A 14,706-nucleotide genomic window follows, 5' to 3' on the forward strand; every position below is an offset into this window, starting at 1 on the left:
CTCGACCTCCCGGCGCCGACGGTGCTCCATCTCGCACCCCCATGGAGCGGCTACCTTGAAGCCGGCGCCGCGGGCGACATCTCCAAGGCGGCTCTCCCCCAGTGTGAGGCCCCTTTGGCGGCGGCGTCCATACCAGCCGGATCTGCTGCTGCTGCTCCGGCTCTCGCTCGCTCGCTCGCGCTGCTGCTGCTGCTCTCCCCCTCGCTCATGCTGCTGCTCTGCTCCGATTTAGCTACACTTCAGTGGACTGAATCGACTTTTGGGTCAGTCGATTTTCAGGGGGTGGGGGAGCTCGTCGGAGTTAAGGAAGAACCACCCGCAGCGGGGACGGGGGCTCGCCGGAGAGGTACCCCACTATCTATATTAGGGTTCAGGGTGGGGGCGGGGGCCTATAGGGCTGGCCGGGGCGGCGGTGGACCGGCAGTGGGGAGTTGTTTCGGGGCGGCGAGGCGGCGCTGGGGCCGGCGGTTCGGCCGGTGGTGGCTGGCGGCTCAGGGGGGTGCAGCTTAAAGATGAACTGCATGCCCTCCCTAAACTACATGTCAAGTGCCTCTCTGCTACCATTGCGTTCAGTTTCGACAGTAACATTCAGATTCCATAGTAAATTTTAGTTTTGTCAGTTAACTTCAGAGTCAACAGTTTTTACCTCATCAGTTGTAGTCAGGTGGTTTTTGGTGATGTAAATTTTACATCTATTTTACATCATCTATTGGAGATGCTATTAGAATCCCACTTGAGATTGACGATGTCTGTCTTGTGCTGCTTCAGCCTTGACGTAATACGGCTCACCGGGGCTGCTCCAACGACAGAACGATCCATCACAACAGAACAGTGCCCTGGACGCCGTCTACAGATTCCTCGGATCTTCCTCCACATCTCCGATAGCCACCTCTGCCTCAACTGCTTCAGCGACCAACCCAATGATGCTGAGGTCGACACGGCTACGGCAAAGAGGTTGTACACTTGTTGCATCACTTATTACTATACATTCACGTCGATCCATTAGGGCTATTTTGGTTCAACAGAAAAACGTCAATCCACTAGTTGTTACCATCACTCTAAATTTATGAATGCTCTCCTTACATAATCTCACCATATTTTTTCGTATGCATGTCAGATATTGTACACAGTCATACTGAACATGTAGAGAAAAAGAAAAGAGTTTTGCGCGGCAATACAATGTCATGCAGACATCGCTCCATGGTGGGTTCAATGGAAAACCCTCCCCACCCCTCTCCAGATTGTAATCCAGAGGAAGATATCTGTTCTGAGGCGGATTCAGACGCCGCTGACCACTCCTATTTACCCCCAAGGTGTTTGCTCTACCTTGGCATGATGATGTTAGTCATATCATGCATATGTTGCCTTGCAGTGCCTACTTTTGACATCATATATGTCATCTGCTTAGTTTAGACATGTTCTGTAATGCCACCTATTTAGTTTCTATATCATATATGGGAATTATGCAGTCTCGTGTCTTTTAGCCAGCCATAATATATGTGAAATGTGCAATGCTATCCTGTTTAACCAGGCATCATATATTTGAATGATATCTTGCCCATCCTTTTCTTCATTACATTTCCATTTGTCGACAATGTTTGTACATTAAACTACTCTTCCTGTGAATCAGCCATTTGGCTGGGAGATGGAAAAATCTGGAGTGAAAACAAGGCCTTCAGAGCAGACAGTGCTACCTGTCGAAGCAGATCTCTTGTTGGGTCCCGATAGCTCCTCAGAGATGGATTCAGAGAAAGATGACCAGTCCTATTCCCCCACTGAGGTGTATGCTCTAACTTGGCACGGTTATACTGCTCATATCATGCATACGGTGTCTTGCATTGCATAGTTTAGACATCATATACACAATATTCAACACCATGTTCTTAGTTCAGACATCATATCGAATGCCCTCTGTTTAGCATATAAATCACATATGTGAATTAAATGATGCGATCCTGATTACTTACATAACATGTAGGTGAATTATGTCATGCGATCCTATTTAGTTATTCATCATATCTTTGAATTATGTTATGCTATGCTATCCAGTTTAGATAGACATCATATATGTGAAATTATGTCATGCTATCCGTTTTAGTTAAACAATATACATGTCAACTATTTCATGCCCTCTTTTTTCCAAACTATCTATTGCATCTGTCTCTCATACAATGTCTATTCATTCAACTATGTTTCCTGTTTATCAGCCATTTGAATTGGAGCGGGTGATGCCAGTATCTGGCGGACTAAAAGCACGGTCTTCAAATAAAACAGTGCTACCTCTTGGTGGAGATAGCACCCCGGTTGTACATGCACAAGAACCAGCCCTACCACACATAACCCAAACTCTCGCAGATTGTACCCCTACTACGATGGACAGAGAACCAGCTTCACCCAATCTAACCCCAACCCCAGCCGATAGTAACCCAGTTCCTGTTCACACAGCACCATCTCCACCACAGAGCTCCCAAACAAGAGCAGTTAGTAAGGCAGCTCCAGTGCCCAAAGGGCCAGTACTATCACGGCGAACCCCAACTCCACCAGTTAGTACGCCAATTCCTATGGAGGAAGCACAACCAGCTAGTCATAGTTTAGCATCGATCGCATATGATGTTGTTAAATCGTATGTGCGTATCTTCCCATCTTGGAAATATTATACTGAAGATGAAGGAAAATGACAGTTGCAGGTGTTTGTCCAGGAGTTATGTGTAAGTAATCTTATTCATGGCAATTACTTTGCTTCGTCCCATACATCCTACCTCCATGATGGTTATAATACAGGAAATTTTCCCATTTTTCTCTATAGAGAAGGACTGATTTGGAAACTCAGGATGAGGTAACCTGTGCTAACACCTCTGCTATCTTCAAGAATGCTTGGTGGCAGTATCAGAATTACCTGAAGAAAACGTACTTCACCGGCAAAGAAACTCATCAAATTCCCTTACGTTCTCCTGAGACACATTTACTGGACGATGACTGGGAACGCCTTGTTTTGTACTGGTCCCGAACTAAGAATGTGGTAAGGTCTATGAGCTCATTTTCTATTTTTAACTATTATATTCTTGCGTCTTACTGTACTCTGTTCATGTAGAACAAGTGCCTAAATCTGAAGAACAACTGTTCTAATTTAAGATTCCATTGCTATCATAGTTCAAAAAAGCGCTAGGCATTAATTGTGCGTTTTGCCACCACCTTGCGCTTTACTGACCAAAGCGCATGCTTATGCGCAGTTATGCATAGATTATGCGTAGTTATGCGCAATGCGTTTTGCCAACACCTAGAGCCTAGGCGCGCTTAAGCGCTCGCTTAGGCGCGCCTTTTTAAACTATGATTGCTTTGCTCTTGTATCACTGTATTTACTCATACAAACTTATTTTTAAATTGAAGGATCCAATCGAAACTCCAATGGCACAGCAGGTATGTTCACGCATGTTTCTTTAACAAGTTTGCTCTTATCAATAGCTCTGTTGATTTCAATTTCAATTGTGTATACAGTTGACTTTCATATCATGCACATTACTAGCATCACAACAGAGCCAATAGTGTTGTTGTACATGTAGACCCGTGGTACCCATCTCTTGTTGTGCTGTGTAGTTTCCCACGCTTTGTATTCTTTCACTGCTGCTTTGTCTTGAACTGATATGATTTGAACCGTGTCTCTATTTTGATTTGGCAAGACAATGAAGTGACCATAGGACATAGATATATGTTTGTTTGATGCTTTTATTATGTACTAGTACTTGGCAATAGAAGACTTGGTAGTTTAATCCTGTCCACCTTACTAATGAACTGGTTCACCGAAATGAGTTTCATATACTAGTACATGCTAAACTTGTTATGTGTCTGCTTGTTTCTTCTTTTAGAATGCTGACAGAATATTGGGGAAGAGTGCCTTATTAAGCAATGGTAAAGGAAGTAATGCAGATAAGGTTCAGGATAGTGACACATCCTTGTTGGTCTCCAACAAAGCTAATAAAACAGCTAAGGAAGACTATCTTGAAGACAGCGAGACAACCCCAAAGTCCTGTCTTGGTTTAGTGTTCGAGTTACTGGCCACTACCGCTTGCACAAGCTATTCAAACTCACTGTCTGAATCAGTTCGGTTTCTTGAGTCTCAACTACAAACTGAAAGACATCGATCAGCTGTGCTGCGACAAGAAGCGGAAGGACTGCGGAAGTCCCTGGAGCATTCAGATGCATACTTTCTGGTGCAACAGCAAGCGTTGGAGGATTTTAGCGCCAAACAAGACAAAGCTAATCAGCTTGCTAAGCTTATTGCCAGCATGGTGGATACCCAGGATAACGTTTCTTGAGCTCTTCTGAAGTTGTTTCAGTTATGCTCTTGTTTTGCTGCCGCGTTTATTTGCACTGGTGGCCAATTTTGACGGCCAGTGTATGTAATGTGCTGCTTTGTTCCCTATATTTGCACTGGTGGCGAACTTTGATGCCCAGTGGATGTAATATGTGTAATAGCGGTAATAGGCTAGCGTTAATTGCTTCCTTATTTATTTCCTTATTATCTTGTTTAGTTGTTTGCTTGTAGTCACTGCAGTTCTTTTTCTGTTTTTTTCTAGTGGCCACAATAGCCTATTTTTGGTAACTAGGCCAAAATAATCATGGCAACACATGGGCTGTTGTAACCATGGGCCTCCTGCAGGCCGTATGATCCATGGGCCTTCGTCCGGCCGTAGGATCCATCGGCCTTCTATACGGGCCTTAGGTCCATGGGCCTTCTACGGGCCGTAGGGTCCATGGGCCTTCTACGGGCCGTACGATCCATGGGCCTTCTACGGGCCGTACTATCCATGGGCCTCATACGGGCCGTAGGATCCATGGGCCTTCTACAGGGCGTATCATCATTTCGCCAATCATGGGCCATACTATTCATGGACCATAACGGGCCGTTAATAGGCCGTATTTGATAACTCTATGAAAACAGCCCAACGGGTTTTTTTACATGAAAACGGCCCAACGTATTAACGGTCCACAAACGGGCCGACTGTAACGACGGGCTGAATTTGGCCCACAAGAAGAAAATGACAGTAACGGGCTGTATGTAACCGAATGCTGCAAATGAGCCCAAGAATCAATGGGCCATGAGAAGGCCAAAAGATAACTTGGGCTGGAAACGGCCCAATGGAATAACGGGCCGTTAATGGGTATAAAGTGATACACTGTTCATTAGGGGCCAGTTTCACCACGGGTCGTTAATGGGCTAAGAGTTACAAAGGTCCTCATATGGGCCGAAAGAAGTCATGGGCCACACATGGGCCGGAAGTTAAAATGGGCTGAATCGTATTGGACGGCCCAGATGACGCTACTGGGCCTAATTCGGATAGGGCGTAACGGGCCCTGGGTTAGCGGGCTGTAAATGGGCTATATGCGAATAGGTCGTTAACAGGCTTTCCGTGGGCCGGCCCGCCACCTTTTGACCAAGTCAAACGGGCCGGCCTTTTCATATGAATGGGCCTCTGTTGGGCCGTGCCACGTGTCGCCGTATCATAAGCGCCTTCGGTCCAATGAGCGGATGACATCTGTCCCAACGGTGAGCCGACACGTGTTTCCTCCAGCCAATGATGATTTTACACGTGGAAAATCCGCATTGGTCGGGGCTGTTAACGGGTTATCAAATCCAAAACCCGACCTGATAGCTTAACGGCGTTCCGTTACGGTGGATGCCACGTGTCGATCACCCTTGACGAAAGCACTTCTGTGACGCGCGATTTATCGTCATGGAAGTGGACACTTCCGTGATGATAATTTTGGTAATGTCATGGAACACTTCTACGACAGCACAGGTATGACTATCTTGATTCTGTAATAAAATCGTCATGGATGTACATGCATGACAAAAAACGCGACCTACTGTGACAAACACGTATCATCACGGAAGTGTATTTTTTTTGTAGTGGGCGTCGCTGACATCGGCGTTTTGATGGTGCTTCGACGGGTTTGTCCTCAATCGGGTCTTGCCTGCCGTCATCGTCATCCTTTTTAGGTGTATCTACCATATACACGTCGTATGTGGAGGTGGCCTTCCAACGCCCGGTGATAGGCGGATTGTGGCCTAAGTCGGCTCCGACATCGTCGTCCATACCGTCGATGTCTTCGGAGGCGTAGTCTAGCATGTCGGTTAAGTCCTCGACAGTGGCTACCAAGTGGGTGGTGGGTAGGACACAAAAATCCCTACACTCAGCCCCTAGTCCGGGCTGGGCGTAGTTCGAAGGTGATACTTCCGTAATGGTGAGAGATCACATTAAGTCCAGGGCCTCGTTTAGGAGCGAAGGCTGGACGGGAAACCGGGGACCTGCGGAGCTGGGCATGGCGAACGCCACCTGGCCATGCTCAATGGATGCAGACCTCGAGAGTTCGGAGTTAGCATCCAGAGGTGAGTTCGGCTCCTCGATGATAGGGAGAGCCATGTTTGATTCCAGGCTGGCTGATAATATAGTCGCCTCTGGGTCTCCGGCAAGGAGCTCCATAGTAGGGGGAGTCCGATGGGGTTAATACTCCCGTCTTCGGACAAGGTGGTCTGCTTTGGATCTAAGGCCAGGGCAGGAACGATAGTTAATCCTTGAGCAGTGCCTGATGGTGGATCCGACGGGTTTCCTTCTTGCATATGCGGAATAACGGGCGAGGGCATGAACCCTTCGAAGATCAAGTCTCCTCGGATATCGGCGACATAGTTCAGGCTTCCGAACCTGATATGATGACCAGGGGCGTAGCTATCGATCTGTTCAAGGTGACCAACTGAATTGGCACGCGAGCAAAGCCGCCAAACACAAAAAGTTTACTAGGGGGAAAAGTTTCCCCGCAAACAACATCGTTGTCAATGATAGAATGAGCCACTAAACCTTTTGCCGAAGACACAGCAGAACTCCGAATGAAAGCACAAATGTCGGTGTCAAAACCGGCCGATCTCGGGTAGGGGGTCCCGAACTGTGCGTATGAGGATCGAAGGTAACAGGAGACAAAAGGGACACAATGTTTACCCAGGTTTGGGCCCTCTTGATGGAGGTAAAACCCTACTTCCTACTTGATTGTCTTTGATGAGTATAGGGGTTACAAGAGTTGATCTACCTCGAGATCGTAATAGCTAAACCCTAGTTGTCTAGCCTATGTAAATTTTGATAGCCTCTACGGACTAACCCCTCGGGTTTATATACACATCGGAGGGGCCTAGGGTTGTACAGAATCGGTTCACAGAGGAAGGAAATTACATATCCGGACACCAATGTTGCCATCCACGCATAGGAGAGTCCTATCCGGACACGGGGGAAGGTTCCTCTTCCTTGTATCTTCACAGCCCATCAGTCCGACCCATATCACACAGCCCGGACACCTGAGGACCCCCTAATCCAGTACTCCCTCGGTGGCTAAGCTATATTTATAGTGGCCTCGGTCCTGTTCCCCCAAAGCGTAGGCGGGAAGGGATTCCACAGTTGCCAATTTTGAAAGAAGGCAAGTAGTACATCTTATCCCGACGAAAGGTGGTCTTCGCCTGCAAAGCTTCTGGTCGTAATGCTGTGGTGGGCTCGGTAATGACATCCGTCCTGCCGTCCTGGTGGTCTTGGTCTTGTTGCGCCGGAATGGAAACCTTTGGCTGATTCCTTGGGACCATGCGCCTGTGCTTGCCTCCTTAGCACCAAAGAGGAAACCTGCTCATCTGCGCCCACTGGCGCCCGCCTGGCCTTGGTCATCATGGCTTGCGTCACCTCAACCTCATGAGGTGAGCACCCGCATAGGAATCTCTACTCCTCAGGAGCCAGCCTGGGAAGGCCGCTCCCTCCGGAGGTCTTGATGTCGCCCGCCTCGCGAGGCTTGGCCCCTCGCAAGGGTCTTCTCTTGAAGGTGCTGAAGATGGGTCGTACCAGGCCATCGATGGAGCCACGCCATGGGACGCAGGCAGGCAAGTCTGGCTAACCTAGTTCCCAGAACGCCGACAGTAGCCTCCGGGCCCAAGGCGCGCTCGGACTTGGCTTCGAGGCAAAGCCAAAGGGCAAGGGCGAAGCGCCATGGGCCCCAATCGCCTGCGGACCCAGCCGACGCGTGGAGCTTGATGGGACGTGGGCGTCTCCACTTCCCCACGCTGCCTCGGCAACTGCCCCAGGCTGACAAAAGACTGGAGCCCGCCTCCGAGCCTTCATTGCCTTCTCCTCGCCTTGCTCCGGATCCCCTTTCTTCCTACCACAAGCGCCTCCAGATCTGGTCGAATTCCTCCTCCCTTCTGCATCTCTCCTTCTGAGGTTCTGCGGATGGCGTCCGGGGAGGCAAAGCCGGATGCACAGGCCGTGGGCTCCTCCTCTTCTCCAGTGCCGGCCCTCAGCGCGTCCTCCATCACCGAGGAGAGACACCTCGCCGCTGCGCTCCCGTTCACGGCGAGCAACCACAATGAACAGAATGAGATGGTGCTCCTGGCCGGCTCCACCGACCCAAGGACCTTGGCGGAGACGTTCTATCCCTTCTTCCTCCATAGCGTCTTTGCAGGGCTCATCCTGCCTTTCTCCAAGTTCTTCACCACCGTCCTCGACCACTACCGGGTTTAGGCCCTGCATCTGCAGCCCAACTCCATCCTTCTCTTGTCCATCTTATCCTTCTACTGTGAGGCCTTCGTGGGCGTGATGCCCTCCGTGGCGCTCCTCCGCCACTTCTTCAACCTCCAGATGCACGACCCCAGCCAGCGTTCTGGCTATGGCCCAAAGTGGCAACGCACTCATGAGGGCCGGGAAGAAGGTGGAGAACTTCTGGTGCAAGTGGGTCTTCATGGACGCCAAGGGTCTCCACCCGCGGCTGGAATTGCCGATCGAGCTACCGGAGAAGCTTGATTGGTGGGGTCATGAGAAGCTCACCGAGCGGCGCCGGTCCTGAGGAAGATAAAGGCGGACATGGAGACCGGGGTGCTGACGGGGGCCATGCTCGTCAAGGAGTTCCTGACACAGTGACTGGCCCTGCTCCAGGCGCACAAGCGTCCCATGTGGGAGTTCAAGGGCACAGAGGATGACATCCGGCTGCGCTTAGGGAGCTTGACGGGCAAGGAGCTGGACAAGGCCATGCACACCCTACTTGAGAAGGATCCGGGCGGCCTCCTGGCAGCCTACATCCCGCTGTACCGTCGTGCCGACGGGGCGGCGCAGGCCGCTGCCATGCCCGTCTTCAGTGAGCTGGGGCTCGTGCCGCATAAGCTTGCCATCTCCCCGGTGTCGGTGTCTTTCAGCAACGATTTCGAGGAGAAGGGAGAGGATGACTCGGAGGCGACTGTGGACGATGTGGCGGAGATGTCTCCCCGTCATAGAGCGAGCTTCTTCGCGGCCTCTCTGACGACGACGCCGTCGTCGAGCTCCCACGCTCCATCGGGGTCATCACGAGGTCCGAGGCCACCCCCTTGCGGAGGCTAGGCCGAGCGACTCCGAAGAAGGGCGAGGTGACATCCCTTCCTCGAGGTGACACCTCCACCTTGCCGTCTGTCGCCGCCACACCGAGGCCAGCCATCGTGCGCCCCGCCGATCCTCAGGGCGCGACAAAGCCCGCCCTCAGGAAGATTGGGGGTGCTAGGGCACCCGCTAGGAAAAGGGCATACATCGCCCCTAACGATTAAGTATCTTGCCTTGTTTTCGTTTGCCATCCTTGATGCTGTGCCCACAATGCTCCCCTCCTGGCAACTAGGATGGAGACCGTGGTGAAGAAGAGGAAGGATGGAGCTAGGACCCCTGAGGCCACATCGTCCGCCATGGCCGCGGTGACCCTGGCGCAGACGGAGGAGATCGCCTCGCACTCCCCCGTGATGAAGCGGGCCCCTCAGAGCATGGTGGTCGAGACTCAGGAGAAGGCTGCCTTCATGGGCCAGCAGGCTCCGGAGCCGCCCGTCCCCGTCGTACCCGATCACGATGAACTAGATGCACAGGATAAAATCTTTGGTGAAATTCCAATTTCAATCGATTCCAGTTCCAAGATCCAATATCATCGCATAGCCTATACCATGTCAATGATTTTCCCTTCAAATATAAAGGGAAAACCTTCTTCTTAGATTCATCTCTGTGAAAGCCTACAAGCTTAAATAATCCACAAATTTCATCGAGATATATCAAGTGCATATCAGGATGTTCAGTTCCATCTCCAGCATAAGGATTAGCTAGCAGTTGTTCTATCATACCCGAAGGAATTTCATAACGAATATTTTCAGTAGGTGCAGTAGGTTGAGGGGCAACTAATTGTGGTTCCGGTCGAGGTGAAGATACCTCGAACAAAACCCTCAAAGGATGGTTCTCCATAGTAACAAGTAACAATAAATTTCAGCACATAGTAATAATTTTTCCTTACCAATTTCCAGTTACCAAGAGCACTTCACTCCTCGGGAACAGTGCCAGAAAAGAGTCTTGATGACCCACAAGTATAAGGGATAAATCGGAGTCCTTTTGATAAGTAAGAGTGTCGAACCCAACGAGGAGCAGAAGGAAATGACAAGTGGTTTACAGCAAGGTATTTTCTGCAAGCACTGAAATTGTCGGTAACAGATAGTTTGATAGCAAGATAATTTGTAACGAGCAAGTAACGGTAACGGTAAATAAATTGCAGCAAGGTAGCCCAATCCTTTTGTGGCAAAGGAAATGCCAAAAATAGGCAAGCGTTCTTGAGGTTACACGGGAATTTCATCTAGTCACTTTCATCATGTTGGTTTGATTCGTGATCGCTACTTTAATAATTTGATAGGTGGGTGGACCGGTGCTTAGGTGTTGTTCTTACTTGAACAAACCTCCTACTCATGATTAACCCCCTCACAAGCATCCGCAACTACGAGAAAAGTATTAAGATAAAATCTAACCGTAGCATTAAACATTTGGATCCTAATCGGTCCCTTATGAAGTAGCGCATAAACTAGGGTTTAAGCTTCTGTCACTCTAGCAACCCATCATCTAATAACTACTCCACAATGCATTCCCTTAGGCCCAAATATGTTGAATTGCCATGTAGTCGACGTTCACATGACACCACTAAGGGAATCACAACATACATATCATCAAAATATCGAACACACATCAAGTTCACTTGATTACTTGCAACATGACTTCTCCTGTGACCTCAAGAACAAAAGTAACTACTCACAAATGGTAATCGTGCTCAAGATCAGAGGGGTATTAAATAGCATAATGGATCTGAACATATAATATTCCACCAAATAAACCATATAGTAATCAACTACAAGATGTAGTCAACACTACTAGTCACCCACAGGTACCAATCTGAGGTTCCGGTACAAAGATTGAACACAAGAGATGAACTAGGGTTTGAGAGGAGATGGTGATGTTGAAGATGTTGATGGAGATTGCCCTCCAAAAGATGAGAGGGTTGTTGGTGATGACGATGGCTTCGATTTCCCCCTCCGGGCGGGAAGTTCCCCCGGCGGAATCGCCCGCTGGAGGGCAAAAGTGCTCCTGCCCAAGTTCCGCCTCGAGACGGTGACGCTCCATCCCGAAAGTCATCTCCTTATTTTTTTTCTAGGTCTAAGTGACCTATATACCACAATATGGGCACCGGAGGTGGGCCGTGTTGGGCACAACCCACCACGGCGTGCCTGGGCCCCACCAGGCGCGCCCTGGGGTCTTGTGCTCACCAGGTGGGCCCCTCCGGTAGTTATTTGCTCTAGTAATTTTTTTATATTCCAAAACAATTCTCCGTAAATTTTCAGCTCATTTGGAGATGTGTAGAATAGGTAACTCTGACGTAGCTTTTTCAGGTCTAGAATTCCAGCTGCCGACATTCTCCCTCTTTATGTAAACCTTGCATATTATGAGAGAAAAGGCATTAGAATTACTCCATAAAGCATTATTATTCATAAAAATATTATAAATAACAGTATGAAAACATGATGCAAAATGGATGTATCAGTTGTTGTTGTATGATGAGTTGCTATGAGCTGTTGTTGTTGCTATATGATGCTTTCAGGTGGTGCTGCTATATGATAATAACCAGCCACTTGGACCATCGAATTTTGATAAATAATGGTTCTTTATTTAAATTTAGGCAATGAGTTCTTCATTTAAATTAGGCAATGTGCTCTCTATGGAAGACATTGACCAAAGTAGATTGTGCCAAGTAGATGGTTTCTTTGTATTTGCATTTTGAACAAATATTGATGGTCTGTTTTCCTATAATATTAATTACTACACTGGGTTCGATTCGTGATGTTTGCAAGTCAAATTAATTTTCATATGGGCCGCAAAATGGCAAAATATAATGCAATCTAGAATTTTCACTGATCATACCATAGATAAGCTGAAAAAGCAGGCATGAAAAGAACTGGTTGGCTTATTATCTGGAGCTCATATTCAAAGGGGCTTATTTTCTTAGGATAACTCGAAATAACTGTCCCTAAGAACCCTGACCAACAGCACTGACATACAAATTACATGTCATGATGATTGCAATGGAGTGACCTACCATAGAACACTATATAGGATCACCACTGCCTCTCCTTTTTTGCGATGTTCCATGAAAATGCCACATACATCTTGTACTAATAAATCTTGTACTTTTTCATTGCGGCACCCCATCTGCAAGTTGACACGGCTAATTTGAGATATCTCTACATGATAATACATTGCACATCCCTTGCGCATATTTAAACCACCAATTAACGATTGTGTGCGTAACATAAACTAGCCATGACTCTGTGTACTGGACTAGCATGCACTCTAAGGGAGCCTAATGTAGTGCGCTGGAATTCCTACGTGGCACCTATGATTTTGTGTAATGTACTACCTCTGTTCCAAGCCCGGGCAAAGGAGGAGGGTTGTGATAGGCTTGGCGAGCCAACGTAAAAACTTAGCCACTCTTATGGAGATGAAACCCAAAAGATTTTCGTTGGGGCTAACCCTCTCAGCGACGCGCCACATCGGAACCCAGGTGTGGTGGAAAATGGGCAAGGGCCGGGCCGTCACCCCCCAGGTGGCGCGCCATATCTTGATCCGGATATGGTGGCAAGTGAGCGAGGATCGGGTCGTCGCATCCTTAGTGGTGCGCTACATCCGCGCCCGGATGTAGTGGAAAATGAGAAAGGGTATTCGCATTTGACTTGGCGAGTGCGAAGGGTAAGGAAGCTAGCCGAGCCTAGGAGGATTTGCTTAGGTAGCTAGAACGTAGGGTCTCTGACAGGGAAGCTTCGGGAGCTAGTTGATGCAGCGGTGAGGAGATGTGTTGATATCCTTTGCGTCCAAGAAACCAAATGGAGAGGACAGAAGGCGAAGGATGTGGAGGATACCGGCTTCAAGCTGTGGTACACGGGGACGGCTGCAAACAGAAATGGCGTAGGCATCTTGATCAACAAGAGCCTCAAGTATGGAGTGGTACACGTCAAGAGACGTGGGGACCGGATTATCCTGGTCAAGCTGGTAGTTGAGGACTTGGTTCTCAATGTTATCAGCGCGTATGCCCTGCAAGTAGGCCACAATGAGAACACCAAGAGGGAGTTCTAGGAAGGCCTGGAAGACATGGTTAGGAGTGTACCGATTGGTGAGAAGCTCTTCATAGGAGGAGACCTCAATGGCCACGTGGGTACATCTAACACAGGTTTTGAAGGGGCGCATGGGGGCTTTGGCTATGGCATCAGGAATCAAGAAGGAGAATATGTCTTAAGCTTTGCTCTAGCCTACAACATGATTGTAGATAACACCCTCTTTAGAAAGAGAGAATCACATCTGGTGACTTTTAGTAGTGGCCAACACTCTAGCCAGATTGATTTCATCCTCTCGAGAAGAGAAGATAGGCGTGCGTGCCTAGACTGTAAGGTGATACCTAGAGAGAGTGGTGTACCCTAGCATAAGCTGGTAGTTGCTGACTTCTGCTTTCGGATTCGTGTCCAGCGGGATAAGCGTGCCAAAGTCGCTAGAACAAAGTGGTGGAAGCTCAAGGGGGAGGTAGCTGAGGCGTTCAAGGAGAGGGTCATTAAGGAGGGCCCTTGGGAGGAAGGAGGGGATGCGGACAATGTGTGGATGAAGATGGCGACTTGCATTCGTAAGGTGGCCTCGGAGGAGTTTGGAGTGTCCAGGGTAAGGAGAAGCGAAGATAAGGATACCTGGTGGTGGAATGATGATGTCCAGAAGGCAATTAAAGAGAAGAAAGATTGCTTCAGACGCCTATACCTGGATAGGAGTGCAGACAACATAGAGAAGTACAAGATGGCGAAGAAGGCCGCAAAGCGAGCTGTTGGTGAAGCAAGGGGTCGGGCATATGAGGACCTCTACCAATGGTTAGGCACGAAGTAAGGCGAAAGGGACATCTATAAGATGGCCAAGATCCGAGAGAGGAAGACGAGGGATATTGGCCAAGTCAAATGCATCAAGGACGGAGCAGGCCAACTCTTGGTGAAGGACGAGGACATTAATCATAGATGGCGGGAGTACTTCGACAAGCTGTTCAACGGGGAGAATGAGAGTTCTACCACTGAACTAGACGACTCCTTTGATGAGACCAGCATGCGTTTTGCGTGGCGAATCCAGGAGTCTGAGGTCAAGGAGGCTTTAAAAAGGATGAAAGGAGGCAAGGCGATGGGCCCTGATTGTATCCCCATTGAGGTGTGGAAAGGTCTCGGGGACATAGCGATAGTATGGCTAACCAAGCTTTTGAACCTCATTTTTCGAGCAAACAAGATGCCAGAAGAATGGAGACGGAGTATATTAGTATCAATCTTCAAGAACAAGGGGGATGTTCAGA

Source organism: Aegilops tauschii, chromosome 5 (genome assembly GCF_002575655.3).
Source record: "Aegilops tauschii subsp. strangulata cultivar AL8/78 chromosome 5, Aet v6.0, whole genome shotgun sequence".
Classification (NCBI taxonomy): Eukaryota; Viridiplantae; Streptophyta; class Magnoliopsida; order Poales; family Poaceae; genus Aegilops; species Aegilops tauschii.